Genomic DNA, 18,044 nt, shown 5'->3' on the forward strand with positions numbered 1-18,044 from the left:
GGAAGACTTCTCTTAAGGCAAGTTAGCTTAAGAGTATAAAATGAAAACTGTATTAATATAGTTAAGTGTCTTGTTAATGTATCTTTGTAAATGTTCACTTGACTATAACCTAATACTAAACATGTAAATGAATTCTTATCTATCTTATCTTGTAACTCTCTTTGATTACTTCTACAGCTGATTAGTCTGCGGAATAAATAGACATAATGGTCTATACCTATTTATGGATAAGAATTCAGGACATTACTATATAAAGTAATATCCTCCAAATATTATCTACCTTTTAGATAATATATTAATTAACAACCTTTAAGTGTTAATTTCATGTAACGATACACCCCGTTACAGGTACGGCCTGCGAGTTCATCGTAAACGGTTTTCAATCCCGCAAACGCAAGGTTCTATGTGGCATCCGTCGAGGTTGTCCGCTTGCACCATTGTTGCTCATGCTCGCACTCGGTTGCGTCTATCGCTCACTCTAGGATCGTGATGATCTCCGCAGCATTCCGTTGACAACTGGCAACCGGACTGTTAAGGTCAACGGCTCCGGGTGCGCAGACGACACGGCAGAATATTTGTGATCGGTCGGCGACCGCACAGGGTCGCTATTATGGGTAAGTTCGGAGGTGTGTCATGTCTTTACACGAATCGAACCAAGTTATTGGTTATCAAACTCCACTCGCGCGGGTTAAATTTGTCGTTCGATACGCACGGCCTATCCCTTCTTGCGGCCCATGAATCCTGCCAGTACCTTGGTGTGATATGGGGCAGAACGACGCAGCAGCAGAGAACTGGACAAAATGTATCCAAGCTTTATGCTTTAGCCTTATCTTAGCCAGGAAGAAGACACACACGGTCGAGCAGCGAGCTCGCCTTGCGAGTGCGATCTCGATGCCTAAATTTAATCTACTGACCTGTCATTGCTAGCCTCCGCCCACCACAGTCTCACGTCTTCACGGCTCGATAGTAGACAGTGTGTGGGGCACACGCGAGGGAAAATGCTCTCGTCCGTAGATACCAAAAGAGATGGCTTCGCTCCCTATTCAACAGGGTGGGTTAGCGATACTATGTATTCGAAACAACAGAACTGATGACTTTGGCGGCGACAGCGGTCGGAAACTGGGCGGCAAATGTTTCCAGCCGATATTTGGTGATCGGTGACGTCCTCTCGGGCTCCCTAGATGACGTTCCGTCGTATATCACGCCGTGCTGGATAACAGACGATCAACCTCGGCTGCATGCGTCCCATGGCTGACTGGTGCTACCGTGGCCGGGCTATCAGCGGCTCATCACGTTCGCCAAGGAGACGTGGAGGCGGTTTGTCGCCGCGCTTCTCGCTTTTCCTCGATGGCCGAGATCGGCTACCATAGTGACGGCAGTATCACGGTAGATGTACGAGACCCACTCGATAACGGGTTGCACAACGACGTTGCGGCAGATTTCGCCTTATCCGGTCGCTTCGACCTCGGTGGACTGTTCAAACACAGCTGGATGATCTGTCGTGGATCAGGGGTCGCATGGAAGAACGTACAACCTGAATAGGCCATTTTTGTGAGAGGTAAAAAGTGCCTTAATGACGCGATGTCTTGGCAACCGGTTAAGCGCGGAGTCGTCCGCTTTTTTTTGCCTGCAATAGACGTGGCAACACAGTCAATCGCCAGGCGGGTCCTTTTGCCTTTCCCTCATGTACAACTTCCCTGCGCTACTGTATCAAGTTTTGACCCAGGGGCTTTAGCGTACTCGGCCAAGGTACATCAACATCATAAAACTCATCTAGTTGTTAAGCCAATATGTCCCATAGAACTAATTGACTCTCTGAGTCTATACGTATTTCACTGGCTTGAGGAGCGAGATAGCTCCGCTACACCTGGAAGCACTGTTATCAATCTACGCCCCAGTCTTAACTTATCCTCTTCGAGGATGGAGCACTCTTGAACTTTCGGGGGCTAAACGTGTTGTATTTGACAAGCTTAAAACCTTGTTTGGGCCGGATCACATCGATCACATTAAATGCCAGGGCTGTTCTGGAAGCCAAGCTGGAAGCCTTTATGCAATTTCCGTTTATCTCATAGGGCAGGTCCAAGACCACTTGGCGGCATCTATGTTAATAGGTACATCCCTGTAGCTGACTCCTAGCCCAAAGCTCGCCCTCTTATTTTCAATGTCCATACATATGAGGGAAAAGAAGGAGAAGTTCTCCTTCTTTGGATCAGGAACATGAGAATGACCATAACTTCGGCCATGGTCCGCACCAAGCAACAAAAGGTGGTCCTAGCCATGTCTAAGCTTGGTGGTAGAGCCAGTGAGTGGGCCCTCACATGAGGCACTTCCATAGATGCCGCATTTCCCGCATGAGAATAGCTAAAATGGGAGATAAGTCGCATGTTGGCGCCGCCTAATCAAGCTTTTCGCTTGCGATCGCGAATTTTAGCGTCTCGTCAGTATAAACGTACCCTGTACCGCTACTTTCGAAGCAGCGGTTGAATTTGCGTTAAACGCGAAATAAGACTTTAAGTCCTCGCGCGTTCTCACAGATCGATGCGCAACCCTTAGGAAGGCACTAGACGCCTTTTAGATCAAAAGCGAAACTGCAATTTATCTAATTATTAAAATTGAAAAACCTTACCCTAGCTAATTTAAAAAAGATTTCAGCCGCCTAATTTATATCTGGCGGCGACCAAATTTGGCACCCATACTAAAATGGAATTTTAGTACTTAACTACTTTAAAATAGGATAAAAGGGTATTTAACCCATAAAGTAAATGTACCACAACAACGGTTCTCCAACCGAAGATTGCCACATTACACCCTACCCCGTCAGACTGTTGACACGGAGTGACAACATTCGCTTCAATTCCTTTTTGAATTCGGAACCTAAACAGCTAATACGTTTGGTTGTGGCTTGCTTTCCTTTATCCCATGACAACTAAGCGCGAGTCACAGACTTATAGCACCTTCCTCGACGATGAGGGAATGGTGTACTATTAAAGTCACCCTCCATCCGAGGATGAATTTAAAGAGCGTCGCTCTTTCACGCCTCCTGACAAGGATGAGCGTCGGCGAGCCCCGAATCCGTTCCCAGAACGTGGTGCCGCCGATGTCTTAACTGCAGTCCAACATTATCACAAACCCGCTCGATGAAGAGCAAGAGCGGGCAATTCTCATTGAGAATCAAGCTCGTCGTCGAGCTGCAGCGATAAAGCTCACAGTTAATACCGATTATCTCCACTTAGTTTGGTAGAGCGTCTCAAAGAGATCACGGATCACAGCTTGGCCATCTGGATCTCCGGTCCCACGGCGAGGATGCCGGAGGAGATCGCTGTTCACGGCGCTCTTCATAAGCGTTACCTTACGCCAAAGATAATGACGCGACGTAAGTATCTGACGCGTTGGCTTGATCAGGCCCGTGGGCTTCGGTGACCTACATGAGGAATTTCCGATCGTTCTGTTTCCAAACGAATTAAGAAGCGAAAACGACGCTTCGTTTAGGAACTGGGCCCATCGTTCCCGCCGCCTCAGCGACATCTGGTGTATAATAGAGTCTGCGAGTGTGGCTGATGTTCGTTTGGAAAGCAAGCTTCATTTCGATTTCGCCAAGCTTAAGGCCAAAGGTCAGTTACATTCGGCGTTTATGTCTTAAACGAGGATAGGCCTCGCCAACACTTCAGTGCTTCAGTTGCCCGCGGAACCATGAATCGAAGCCGCACTGAGGCTCAAGATTCATTTATTCCCACTTCTAGTGGTGGTAAGCGTCGTTTGACGCAAGGTAACCCTGAGCTTGGCGCTCAAAAACGGCAACGGCGTACGGGCAGTCTTGTCGAATAGGTACCTCAATCTCTCAAGAGTTTTTAGAAGAGGGGTACCTCAGCCAGCTCACCAGATTCTGGTAATGGTCTTTACGACGACGTCGCTTTTAAAATTTCTCCACGTGATACTGTAGGTTTTCTTGCGCATCAAGCAGCGCGGGGGGGCCGAAATCTCGGCGAAAGCATCTGATGCTCTAAAGCACGAGGTGCAACTTCTTCGCGAGGGCCATGCTCGGATTGAAGGCATTTGAGGCGGTCTTGTAATGCTGGAACGTCAGCAACGTCGTTTAAAGGGTCAGCTGGACAGCCTGGTCCGGATGCAGCAGTCTGCGGCACGGCCGTCTTTTTCGGCGCAAGCGCCTCCAAGTCTACATGGCAAGGGGTTTGATGTGGCTTGGGCAAGCCGACGTAGAACACTGGGTCTGTGTGCAGCTTGCTAGCATTTGGCTACCTTAAGAGAGTCATAGTTACTCCCGCCGTTTACCCGCGCTTGGTAAAAAAAATCACTTTGACATTCAGATCACTGGGCAGAAATCACATTGTGTCAACACCGTATCCGGCCATCACAATGCTTTGTATTAATTAAACAGTCGAATTCCCCTTGTCCGCTTCAGTTCTGAGACGGTTGTTTAACGCACTAAGGAAACAGCAGCCAGCCCTAAAGCCTACCGCCTTTCTTTTCGGCACAGCGAGGACAGCCCGACCAATGATTCGCACTCGATTCCCGAAAGGTCCCGACGCAGCCTAAAGTAGGCAGCCACAAGCTTTCCAAAAATATCCCTCGACCCAACCCTCAGAGCCAATCCTTTTCCCGAAGTCACGGATCTATTTTGCCGACTTCCATTATCTACATTCTTCTATCAACTAGAGGCTGCTAACCTTGGAGACCTGATGCGGTTATGAGTACGAATGGGGGTGCGAATAAATATCTAGCCAAGATTTTCAAGGGCTATCGTTAGCACGCAGGACACTTTAAAATTTATGGTGCTTTGCCAAGGCATCCTACTTATCGCCGGAAAATTCGATTCCAAGGTAGGATATGCTTGTTAAAAAGGAAAGAGAACTATTTCCTGAGCCAACGCTAGCGTCTCCTGGTTCGGTTGTATTACCATATATTATCCACGTCTCGGTTCAGAAATATAAACCTGATTCCATTTCGATACACGAGACTGCATACAAAACGCAAGGACGAACCCCGCGCCTCAAGCAGTCAAGCTTTCAAGATGACCACCAAGGACAGTATCGTGTGCCTCATAGAGGTTTAGGTACTTCAAATCCTCATCATGAGGAACAACGATGCGCGGAGGATCCGCAGCGTCCGTGCAATAAAGCAACAGGTCGTTATCGATAGAAAATCGATGTAACCTTGCACGCAAACGTGCCGACAATTTAGAGCCTTATTCAGTGCTCTTAGATCTTGTAGCAGAGCTACATACAGCTCATCCTGGGCGTAAGCCGAACAAATCATTTAGTAAATGGTGACATCACAGTCGTTATTCGAGAGAACTCATAATCCAGCCTGCGTGATAACGCATCAGCCATTCTGCTTGCCAGGCTCATACTCCACCTGGAAAGTGTATTCGGCAAAAAACGAAAGCTATCGAGCCATTCTCTTTATGAAATGGGGTGACTTAGTCGTATTGCGTAATGGCGCGTGATCTGTATATATTACAAACGGCTTAGAGCCTAGCAGATGAACTCTGAATTTAACAAGATCATACTTCATTGCAAGCAACTCTTTGTCAGTCTTTTCCGCAGCTTTAAGCTGTCTAGACTCGAATGTACTTACACGTTCAATCTCATCAACATCTTTTGTAACAGAGCACTGCCAATGGCAAAATCCGATGCGTCACAAAAAACACTGAAAGTCCAGTTTGGTTTTTGCAGTGCCAGAATCGGGGCATGGATAAGACTATCCTTATTTGCTTGAAAAGCATCATGTTCTGTGCTAGTCCAGCGCCAATATTTCCCTTTTTCAAGGAGTTCTGATAATGGCCTAGCCATATCAGCGTAGTTTCGCTGTATTTGTGTAAATAATTGGCGAGACCCAACCACTTACGCAAATCCTTTTGGTTTTTAGGAACCGGCCAATCTACAATGGGTTTTATAGTAGCGGGATTCGCATTAAAGCCTCGCTTCCCAATAAAGCACCCTAAAGAAGGAATTCCTTCTGCGCCAAAAATGCATTTCGATGCATTAAAATACTATTTGTTTGTGCGCATACACTCGAGCACTGCTCACAAATTGTCTGTGGTTTTTCACATTCGACCGACCCTGCCCCGCACGACTATGGACAAACATGTCATCGAAAAAAGTATGTGCATAACCTCGATGAGGGCGGAACAGTTGTGTCACTAGACGATTAAATGTTGCCGGGGCGTTGGAAAGCCCTTGTGGCATAACCAACCACTCTCATAGCATACCGCTCGGGGTGCTAACCGCTGTAAGCGGGCTATCGCTAGCTTGCATGCGCAGTTGGTAGTAACATCGACTAAGTCAAGTGCACTGTTCATCTCGCCAAATTATTCTGAAGATTATCCTTTCTATGAATGGGGGTTTGTGCTGCTATAGTGGCAGCATTAAGCTTATTAAAACATGTACAATCCGCCATTTACCATTTCGCTTTTTGACACAAAATGTCGGTGTCGAATGGGAAGATTTGCTCGATCGTACCATTCCCGCCTCGTGCTTAGCACGGAAGAGTTCGTCAATGACGTCACACTTGGGTAAAGGCCACTACCGTGTCACACATGATTTCGTTTCCGGAACCAAGTCAATTTCATGACGGACACATGATCCGGGGGTAAAACAGATGGTGAATTGGTACATAAAACATCTTGGATTTCTTTAATCAAGGAATAAAAGGGATCCGTAGGATCTTTAAGGATCGATGACCCACTCCGCGCACTAGGTGCAGCGTTTGCATCATCCAGGAAAGCTTCGTCCAGAAGTGACGATGAGCTTAACTTAATCGTTAGTTGAATTACCACCATCTCAGATAAGTCGCCAACCTTTAATGCCCGCCCGTACTCATCAATAGACGTTTCATCTAGTTCTAAGAGAACATATAACGACAGGATTGCCGCAATATTAACTTCTTCCTCGATGCGACCGGTTACACCATTTACAAGCGTATGCAATCGCCCGCTCGTATCACTTTGTGAAGGTATAGACGCATCGCGTCTCCTCTATCGCGGAGTAGAGACAATACGCCTCTTAAAGGCCGGAACATTCACGTCCCCAAATTTTCCAGCCTCTATTGGCTCTAAAGTCTGGTGTCTAATTCGACATCTGACAAGGAGTTAGGTGACTTCCTTGTCTAGCGACCGTTTACGTGTCACTTCACGTGCATTAGAAAAGTTTGATCTTAAATGCCCTGGCGAGCCGTCAATTGTGTCACTACTGACACTCGGTATGGTGCCACCTCGGCCGACCACATAAGACATGCCACTCCACGTATATCAGGGATATTACACCCTTGATGACTCGGCCTTAGACCTGCAATGCTTTCAGCATTTAGTGAATCGTTATTACAACAAGTATCACTCGACGGAGTTCGTGCCGTACCACCTCCTTTTTCTGAGTCGGGCTCAGAATTAATGTTTTTAACATTGGAGTTCATAAACTCAGACATACCAATGTCTAGCACACTAACAGATTCAATCATTGATTCGCACCAATATCCCTTCTGTTACCTACCAAATGTGGGTTCATGACTCTTCAAAACTTTGCTAGGAACATTGCGCGTGGCGCCTAAGGTCTTAGACCTCCAATCGATACATGGCTCACGGCGTTCAACCCAGGCCATACCAAGGATGAGATCATATCTCGAATTTAAATCAAGGACGAGACAGCGCTCCATACTGTCCAAATTTAGAAACTTAAAACCTAAGATCAACAGAACTTTAGAAGCAGTGACACGATTCCCAATCGCTAAGCGATTAGTGATTGTATCACTTTCATGCACTTTAAGCGCCTCAGCATATCACTGATTTTCCTTAAGGGAAAGACGTCGAGCATAATTACAAGACGCCCCTGAGTCAACTAAAATTGGCCATGGCTTATCGAAGCCCTTTGCAGTCGCCTGGGCGACCAACAAGCCAGGCTTGTACTCACGCCTCGTGCCATTACGCTTAGAGCTAATTTGGGCAAGGTTTTGTTTACTCTCACCTCCCAGCGATGCAACAGAGTCTAGGTCTTCCCCAGTAGGGCGCTCTGCACCCACTGGGTATCAACGTTTTCCCGCACCGTACCAGATCTCTGGTATAGGTCGGAGTTGGAGCTCTTTCGAGCTTTACGCGAATGTCTGGGGCGACAGGTCGGACATAAATGTTTCGTGCTTCCGCATATATAATATCTACGGATGCTCTTATGCTGTTTCACACCTTGAAGTGCCTCTTCTCCTTCTTGAACTAGGTTAAGATCCATTGGTTCCGGTCTATTAGACGGCAACCCTGTGCTCGAAGAGCTTGTACGGTAAGCAGGCGTGCTAACATGAGCAGGCTTAAAGTCGAACCAGCGCGTAGCGCTATGGCAACTGCCTCTTTGATAGTAGCAAGATGGGATCGGAATAAATCCGTCCGGGCAACCCCCTCATTAAGATCCCCATAAAGATACAACAAGTTTTTCTTGCACCGGGTCTTGATGCATAGATGCAAGGAGAGTTCTTAACTCCTGGACATAGTTCCCTAGGGTTCGTTTACTATATCGAGTCGCTATGAGCCGTGATCACTGGTCATTTGCTGTTTCAGCGAATTCCATGAGGGAAAAGCGTCGGTTATGGACGTGCTGCACGATAGGGCCAACTTCATGGCTCTACCTCCGAGTTTAAAAATGGCCATAGTCACCTTTTGCCGTTCTCTTATGAACAAGGCGCAGTCAATGGATATTTCCATCTGCTTAATAAAAAAGGGAGTTTTTCTGCCCCCCCCCTCAAATGTCTTTACATTGACAACTATAGGGCGAGTCTTAGGCTCTGAATCAGGTACAGAGATGTACTGAGTTGGCATAGATGCCGCAAGGTGATCCTGGACCTGACCGATCAAGGAGGATTCTTATCGCATAAAGGCTTCAAACTTTGCATGCAGGACCTCTGGTCCCTGGGATATAATAAACTCATTATATTCAAGCCCAAACAAAGTTTCAAGCTTGTCATACGCTGGGCGTTGCGCCTCTAAAAGTTCTGGATACTCTTCCATTTCAGTACTGACTTAATCTTATAAAGCCTCAGGCGTAAATTGACTACAAATGCTACCAGGTGTAACGAATCTACCTCGTTCCTTAAGTAAGAGGAAGACTATAAAATTTAAGAGTCTTTTAATTTCATAAAACTAATGGGCTAAACAACTTAAGGAGTCGTACAAACTCTTAAAGCTTAATGAATCTTAGTTCACAAGATTCAGGGGTTCGTAGAACCAAGTGGCAACTAGTGCCCGAAAGTATGTACCTTATAAAAGCTTCTATCTCTTATAGGTCAATGCGCAAGCCTTAGGAAAGACTAGACGCTTTAAGATCAAAAGAGGAACTGTACTTTATTTAATTATTTAAATCGAAAAACCTTACGCTAGCTAATTTAAAAATAGGTTTCGGCCACCAGATTTTTATCTCGCGGCGACCAAATTTTTTACCCAAACTAAAACGGGATTTTAAAAATTAACTTTTTTGTAATACGATAAAAGGATATTATACCCATAAAGTAAATGTACCAATACAACGGTTCACCAACCGATGTGTGCCCCATTACACACATCCTCCACAAATTCGTTTGTCTACTGGCACGAAAGCCTCTCGTCGTCGCCTAAGTGTATTACCGTAGAGACAAGTGACCTTAAAGGAAAGATGATTGACCTATTATATGTTTGTGAAAAGGCACTTATAGCTACCGTTATGGAGTCCCTAGGAAACCTCCATCCCGGACTATAGTAATGTCTATGCCGTTAATGTTTCCGGATTGATATTTACCTGAGTCTGCGTTTGTTTTATGTAACGGGTCACTGATAAAAGTGAAATTGAGGTGCCTCCGTAGACTTCATGTACACGACGTTTAGATGAAAGTTTTCAGCTGCTTATTAGTCTTAGCCACAAAAGGCCGACTGTAACGGGGCACACTTCGGTTGGTGAACCGTTGTTGTGGTACATTTACTTTGTGGGAAAAATACCATTTTGTTCTATTTAATCACTACAATCTCATTTTTTATGGGTAATGTAACGGGGCACCTTTCACTAGTACTGATCATTACTAGCTAACCTTACACTGATTGCAGTGTAGGTGTGCCTCAAAACTTCACGTACTTAAAGGTACAGAGGAAGGTTTCTATGAAGCTAAGGGGCTTAGCTTAAAGGACTAGAATAGAGAAAATAAGAACTGTGTAAATATATTTAGTTTCATACGTCACGATCTTCTATCTACTACTGAACTTATTATATTAAACCTAACTAAGCATGGTCCCTCCTTGCGCACCGCACAATCGTGTCTTATAACGGTTGGCGGGGTTGATTTAGACTTAACTTAACCAATCAATAGAGCTAATGCCTTATGCATCAATATTACCAAATTTGGTAACATTTAAACTATTTTAGTCTAAATTAATAACGATAATAATTTTGTACTTCTTTATTTATTTCCTCTCATAACAAATAACAGTATATATTCTCGTATAGGAAACAATACTCATGTAACATGACACCCCGTTACATCACACCCCCTTAATTAACAGTCACTATAGTGACTATAGTGACTGATGTAGGGTCACAGAAAATACTATTATGTCTTTCCCTGCAATTTTGCATTGTTGGTTTAGAAAAATATCGATTTTATTTGCATTAATAATTTTGACCAAATTAACATGGCGACAACTAAGTCTGTGCGCTGGCAGCTCCACGGATCAGTGCAGATGTTGGTAATGCAAATATTTCAGTAGACTCTAATGCATCTCTGTGGGGAATACGTTACCTCCTACTCCCATTTGGGGTGACTGGAATATGTCATATGTTGATGCCATTGCAGGTGACGGTGACAAGTCACCTACCTTTCAAGTCACCATCATCGCCGCCTCAGTGGCTACTGTAAAGGCCGCCGGATGATTTGGGGCCGAGTCCGTTTAATCTTTTGGCTCTAACGTGACAACCAGGGAGGTGTTGATATGTTTGTTCGACTCGTCGGACCTCTATGGTGGGGAGTCGTCTGACGATGACTCCAGGGACGATGATTACTCTGGTGACGTTAGTGTGCGTCACCAGGAACTAAGTGGTCGCGAGGGAAGAGTGCTGCTGGTGGTGCTAGTTTACATTTTCAAGACCAGCTCACGGGGTAGCCCATGGAGGCGATATATCGTATCAAGTCAGCGTTAACGTTGACATGAGTCAACATGAGAGGGATCGCAATACGTAGCGACTAGCTCCCGGAAAGAAGCCTTTGTTGCCCTCTAAGGGGTTACCTAGCTCGTTTGTTTGGTATAACCAACGATTGATACCATATTCCGTTATTCGACTCATCCAGGCTTCACAAGCCTGGTGAGGATGAAATAGAATTCATCATCAATGCCCTTTTCCGGCATTGATGGTACACTTGTAAGCGAGCAAAGGATGTCAAACCTTTGTTCCAAGCTTGGACAGCCTTTACACAGAATGTGCATAACATCGACCGTGAGGTCTGGCTTGACAAGCAAAATGCTTTCCATGAACGGTTCGAGACGGACCGTTGTCAGTGCACGCTTTAAGTTGCACCGTTTGTCTAGAGAGGAAGGGATGCTCATGGGGTGACTCACGCCTATGCTGTTTTAAGGGTGCAGGTCATGCCCTTAGGAAGCATATTCCCTTAAACATCTACATTGGAGGACACTAATCTCACGAGATGCGTCAAGGGATTGAGAACCTCTAATTCTTTTACGAGCGCGGGAAGCAATCGTTCTCTGTGTCAAGTAGGATAGGTCTCATCTACTGTCGTACGAGACCCAAAGCGTCCATCATCAGTTGAGAGTGAGGTTCTCAACTATCATGCGAGGGTGGATACCCTCGCCAACGATCGAGATAACTCGTTCGAACACCCTTTACCTCACGGTGATTCGAGAGGCGTTCAACAAGAAAACGCTTCTCACCACTCGAATTCGTCAATGGATGTGGAAATCGAGTTCGCCTCGTTTGACGAACATGAGTCAACATCGTGATTTGGATCACACCCTTATTATTTAAGGAAGGATATTGATCATGAGCGATCCCGTCGTCGCGATGTTTCACGTGACCAGCTGAGAAATTGTGCGCAGGTTGCGACTGATCAGCTGGCGAACGAAAGGCCACATCAGTCCCTCCAAAACGAGATGGTAACAGCTCGTCATAAGATTTCTTCCTTGGAGGAAAGAGGGGATCGTCTGGTTCACGAGAATCAGGCTATTCCGAGACAATAAGGCTTGGCTCGGAACCATCCGGCTTTGCCGGATGCCCCAGACCGTTCCGGTGAAATCCGAAATCGGAAGAAGCCTCGTACTGATGGTGAGGGCAGAGACGCCCAACGTTCAGCAGATCGATCGTGTATGCATTGCCTTGGCGGTGCAGTACACGGAGCGGGCCAATATGCCTGGGCAGTAATTTATTAGTGCCCACATTCGTCACTACATGATTTTGTAGGCTTACCGCTAACAGTAGGACTAGGTCGCTAACATTAAATGAGAGAATGTTTGCTCTCCCATTTTTGTCTGTTATGTATCTGTCGGTCCACCGCATCAGCGATAAAATCCTATGCGAAACAGACCACTGTTTCTCTAGCCAGCAGGAAATCACCTCCTGACTCGGTTTTATTTTTGTTTTAAGTGCGATTGGTTCGCACTGCGGAGATATCAATCTCCTCTTCGGTGAGAGCATTATTGTTCTCACTAATTTCATGTTTTCGATGCTGAGTCTTTCAGCATCGTTATCAAAGTCAGTAATAGCATTATTGTCATTACTGAGTTTGTCCACTTCAATGTTGATTAAATCAACATTGGTATCCTTCGCATTGACCTAAGTGCTAATGCGTGATGAGCAAGAGCTAGAAGGTTCGAGCGAGTCCCTCCTCATCTTGAACAAGAGTCACCCTCAAACAAGGTGGGTGGTTATGCGTGGATGGCGTAAGCCGTTCACGAAGAACGGTGTATCATCCGCTTTGTAGAAGCATGCACTAAGTTGTTGATGGCAAATTCTACCATCGGCAAGAACTCGCTCCAAATCTTAAGAGATTAGACGTATCCGCGAAGTATCTCCTCGAGGATATGGTTTGCCCGCTTCGTCTGACCATCCGTTTTTAGGATGATCATAAGTTGATATATGCAACTGTGTTCCAAGTGATTTAAACACAGTTTGACAAATTCCGCCGTGAATCTAGGGTCTCGATCTGAGACCAGTTCACGGGGGTAACCCATGGAGTCGAAATATCCTGTAAACAAAGACACGAGCACAGCCTTTGGCTGTGATCGACTCCGGTACTGCAGCAAGATGTACCATTTTGCTGAAGCGAATTTCAAAAACAAGAATACCATGATTCTTGTGACCGTCGTCAAAAATCCGAAGACGAAGTCCGTGAATATAGACTGCCAACACTCTGCTGGAACAGGCAGAGGTTGTAACGGAGCACGTTAAGAAGCACTGGGCTTCACCCGTTGACAAATTTTGCAAGCACGTATGTACTAGCGAACGAACTCATATTGGCGTGGCCAGTAGAAGTCGCGACTTAATGTGTGATGGGTCATGTCACGTCCACGATGACCACTTATAGGTGCATCGTGGCGCTCATACATGATGCGTAAACGCAAAATATTTATGGGCGGGAATGACGACACGTGTGTCGCCAGCAATGACTGTGTAATACAGTAATTCATTGCTTGTTGTGTATCGATCTGCTAAGATTCTTGACGACAGAAAACTTATTGTTGCAACAGTGGCCGTATGCTCACTGTTGATTTGTTCGGCTTACTCAAAATGGGGCCGGCACAAAAGAACACCCGCGACGATGTTAAGTCGTCCTGTTTTATTCGTTACGGAGAAGTTATACTCCGCAAAGAAAAGCAACCGTCTCGCCATTCTTTTCGCGATCTGTGGACTGTTAACGGCCGTACGTTAAGACGCATGGTCCTTATAAATAATGAAAGGTCTATCTCTCAAGAGGAAGACCCCAAGCTTAGCCTGTGCATATTTCATGGCAAGGACTTCCTTGCCATGCACTGGATCATTGCGTTCAGCTGGTTGAATTTGACGCGATTGATAATGACGCGTTCTGCACCGTCTGTGTGATATTGCATCATCGCACCGCCATTTGCAATAACGCTGGCGTCACAGACCACATGATTTGGTCTGTTTTGGTCATCAATTGCCAGGATTGGCGATTGCATCAAGGTTTGCTTTTTCCCCTCAAAGGAACGCTGACAATCAGCGTTACATGACCATTTTACATTTTCATTCAACAAAGAAGATGTACTGTCATTTCGGCATAATTGCGTGAGTAGTTGTGCAGGCATGGCACTAAGCCGAGGAACTTTCGAAGTCCCTTTAGAAAGACTAGCACAGGTCAATCTGTGATCGCCTAGATATTTCCGGATCGGGGCGTACACGGCGTTTACCCACGATGCACTAAAGAAGTGGTACTTCGATTGCATTGAATATACACTTCCTGAGATTTGCAGGCAACTTATGCTTACGCATAAGTTGAAGAACCTTTCGGACGTGGGTACGATTTGCTTCAACGTCCGACTTTGCGTCCATGGCTCTGCTATTAATAAAGACGTCATCAGAATAGCTCGGTGCAAAATCCCACACCGATCTCAACAGATTGGTTACACATCTGTTAAATGTCACAGGGGCATTTCTAAGTCCCTGTGGCGTGACCAGCCACTCCCATAGCATACCGCTTGGGTGCTTACTGCTGTGAACAGGATATCCTGTTCACGCATAAGTATCTGATAAATCCGTCCATTAGATCCGAAGACGAAAAGATCGTACTCTTTGACATACCATCAATGATAATGTCTTTTCGTGGAATCGGCGTTTGTGCAACCGGTACCGTTGCAGCGGTCAAATTATTGAATACATGCACAATCCACCACTTTCCTGTTGCTTTACGCACACAGAAGGTCTGGGAGCTATGTGGAGAAGCTGACTCCTGTACATGGCCCGCTACCAAGCGATCGGCAAAGAATTTGTCGATCGCTGAAAATTGTTCACGAGGCAATGGCCATTGCTTCATGACCAAGTTTTTCAAACTAGGTCGATTTCGTTTCGTGTGCCTTAATCCTGAGGCAGCTCGCACAATACCAATTCAGAAAACACATCCTTAAATTCTATTTAATCCTTATCAAAAGGGTTTGTCTTCAGAGACTCCCAGGATTGGGATATAAGACGTTCAACCCGAGTCTTCTCATCGAGGACACTTCGATGAGCTGCTAAGAACCGGTTCGTTCTTAGGAAATACTATTGCCGACCGAATCTCAGCCACGTACTTATCATCTGTGACAAGTACACAGATCAGCTTGACTTTGCCACTATTCAGATCACGCAAGAACCGTTTCGGCTCTAGCGTTGGCTATTGAGTTATATCCGAAGTTAACTTCGGAGGCGCTGATAGACTCATGTGTATAAGCGTCTACACTTATCCGTTGTTTACTAAGACATTATATTGTCTGAATTCTCTTTTTGGAGCTTTTTTTCCAAGGTATCTGGGAACCTTTAATCACAGGTTTTCGGGGACTTATTTTCGTAAATTCTTGGGAACTTTTTCCCTCAAGTTTTATTAAGGGAGTATCCCCCAATGCTTCTAGCTGTGGTTGCGTATCCACAGCGAGGTCCTCTACGACTAAATTTCCAGTCGATCTATGACTTCCGCACTGCCTCTTTTTGACAGGCGTTTTATCTAAATTTTCTTAGATGATGCGTTCCAAGCAAGCAGCCTTGTTTCGTACCATTCGACTTATTCAAGTGGTCGAACTTCGACCATGGCAGTGCTTATGCACAGTTGTCGGTAACTATGTCCAGGTAACAATGGTGGACCTTCGACGCTGCATGTGCTTACACACAGCCGTCGGAATCTAACTCCACAGTTTGATGGGTTCTCACACTGGAAGCTTGTGCAGTAATGCAAACGACCGACTCACAAGTGAGGCTGTCGCACTCACTCGCAGGACATCCACACGCTTATGGACGCTCCAAGAAGTTCATCAGTTGGTTAACTGATGAACAAGATATAGGCATCGCCACGGCTTGATGCCGCCACTGTAGACATGGCTCGTACTTTTTGAGCCACTGAAATTCAAGCATGACATCAAATTTGTCATCCAAATCTAAAAAGATGAAATCATCATGGTACTGTTTACCCTTTAGCGTGTATTGAATACCAACAACATTTTTTTACTGTTACAGATGTGCCTGTTGCTAGGCGAGTCATCCTCGTTCGAGGGATGTCGCGCTCAACGAAATTGAGCCTGCGATCTTCTGCGATTGGCGTCGAATAAAATTGTTCGATGCCCCGCAATCGACTAGGGACTTAAGTGGCAATTTATATTACATTTTTTTTAAGGTGAAGAGGTTAACCTCATCACCTGGGACAGTTTTACACAATGTTGCGTGTGAGAAGCAACTTTCGTCAAAAGGCATGGAATTTCTTTTGAAGTTGCTAGATCAGTAGGGCGCTCCGCACCTACTGACTCCGACCGTTTTTATACGATCCGCCTCGCCGTTGAGATTTCGCAACAGCTTCGTATCCGCATCCTCCACTGTTCCTAGCGGGAGGTCGATCTTTTCGCTCAGTGTTTTTAGGCACTGGCCGCGAGGCACCAAACTCATAGGCGTAGTGGCCCGTCTTTTGACAATGATTTCATTTTTGTAATCGCTCGTGATTTGAAGAGAAGGTTTCTCGATCTCTTCATACCAGAGGTCCATAGGATCTGGAACTCCGTTTCTTGTCGTCTCGGAGGACGATAAGCTCCAGAGTGGACAAAAGCCTGTCTAAGACTGAAGTCCTCCTCTTCCGCTACAGAAATCGCTTGGTAGAGCGACTCTTATTCAAGCCGGAACAGGTGGGTCTGGATAGAGCCGTCTACAAGACCTTCTATAAACACCGTTACCTGTGTTTGTTTATCAATCGGGTGACTTACGATACAACTGACCAGGTATCTGTATGCTGGGCAGAAGCGTGAAGGTCACCTTGCCGCACTTCAAATCCAGGAGCTCGGCTTGAGCCCTGAATTCGGCACGTGGCGGCTCAAAGGTGTGCCTGATCCGGGTCTTAAAGACCTAATACGACCCAAAAATCTAATGGGTCGTCAAGCTTGAGCCCCAAGGCCCAAGATTTGGCACGTCCGGCTAAGTTGGACATGCCAAAATCACTCTCGTCGCATCATCACTGATACGGCGAGCTTCTATGGCGTCGTCTAGTTTGACGAGCCTTTCTAAAACGGAGTCGCCTTCGACTGCCTTAAACTTCGAGATTTCGATCTTTCAGCTTTCGGGTCGGCCCGGAAGCGTCGGCCTTTTAGCAGTATTTACATGCTGCTGTCTCAATTTATAATTTTTGAGCAGCCTGTACTCCCAACACCTCCGCGTGTTGATAGCCTTGCTGGTGAAGCAAGGCTATTTTCTTTTGGGCCCCGTCGAGTTCATGTTAGATGAAATTGGCAACAGCCGCATGTTGCTCGTCTTTTGGAAGAGCGAACAACATTGCGGTAACGGCTGGCCCGCCTACGACCATTCGATCGTCTTCCATTTGTGGTCACTCAAATGAGTAACCTTTCACGCATATCGAAGAAGCCTTTATGCGTGACGTGAAAGCTTTCTTCTTCTTCTTCCGGCATCTCCATGTTGGATGGAACGTGTGTGGGACGTTAAACGAACTACAGTGCTAACAGGTGTCACGGGGCACCCTTTGCTAGTACTGTTACCAGTACTAGACAACCTGCACTGATTACAGTGAAGATGGGGTGGCTCGGTTTCTTCGCGTACACGACGTGCAGAGAAAGATTACAGGTAGCTGATACTACTTAGCTACCAAAGGTTAGTTCTTAGGCTTTTAGAATAAAAAAATAAAACTTTATTAGTATATCAAGTTCCTACGCAACGATCTTCTATCTACTACTGACTTTATTATATTAATAACAAACTATGTATGGCGCCTACTTGCGCACCGCACAATCGTGTTTTATGACGTTTGGCGGGGTTGGTTTAAACTTAAATAAATCAATCAATAGAATTAATGTCTGATTAGGACGCCCCGTTACACTAAGT

Source organism: Bremia lactucae, linkage group LG10, assembly GCF_004359215.1.
Source record: "Bremia lactucae strain SF5 linkage group LG10, whole genome shotgun sequence".
Lineage (NCBI taxonomy): Eukaryota > Oomycota > Peronosporomycetes > Peronosporales > Peronosporaceae > Bremia > Bremia lactucae.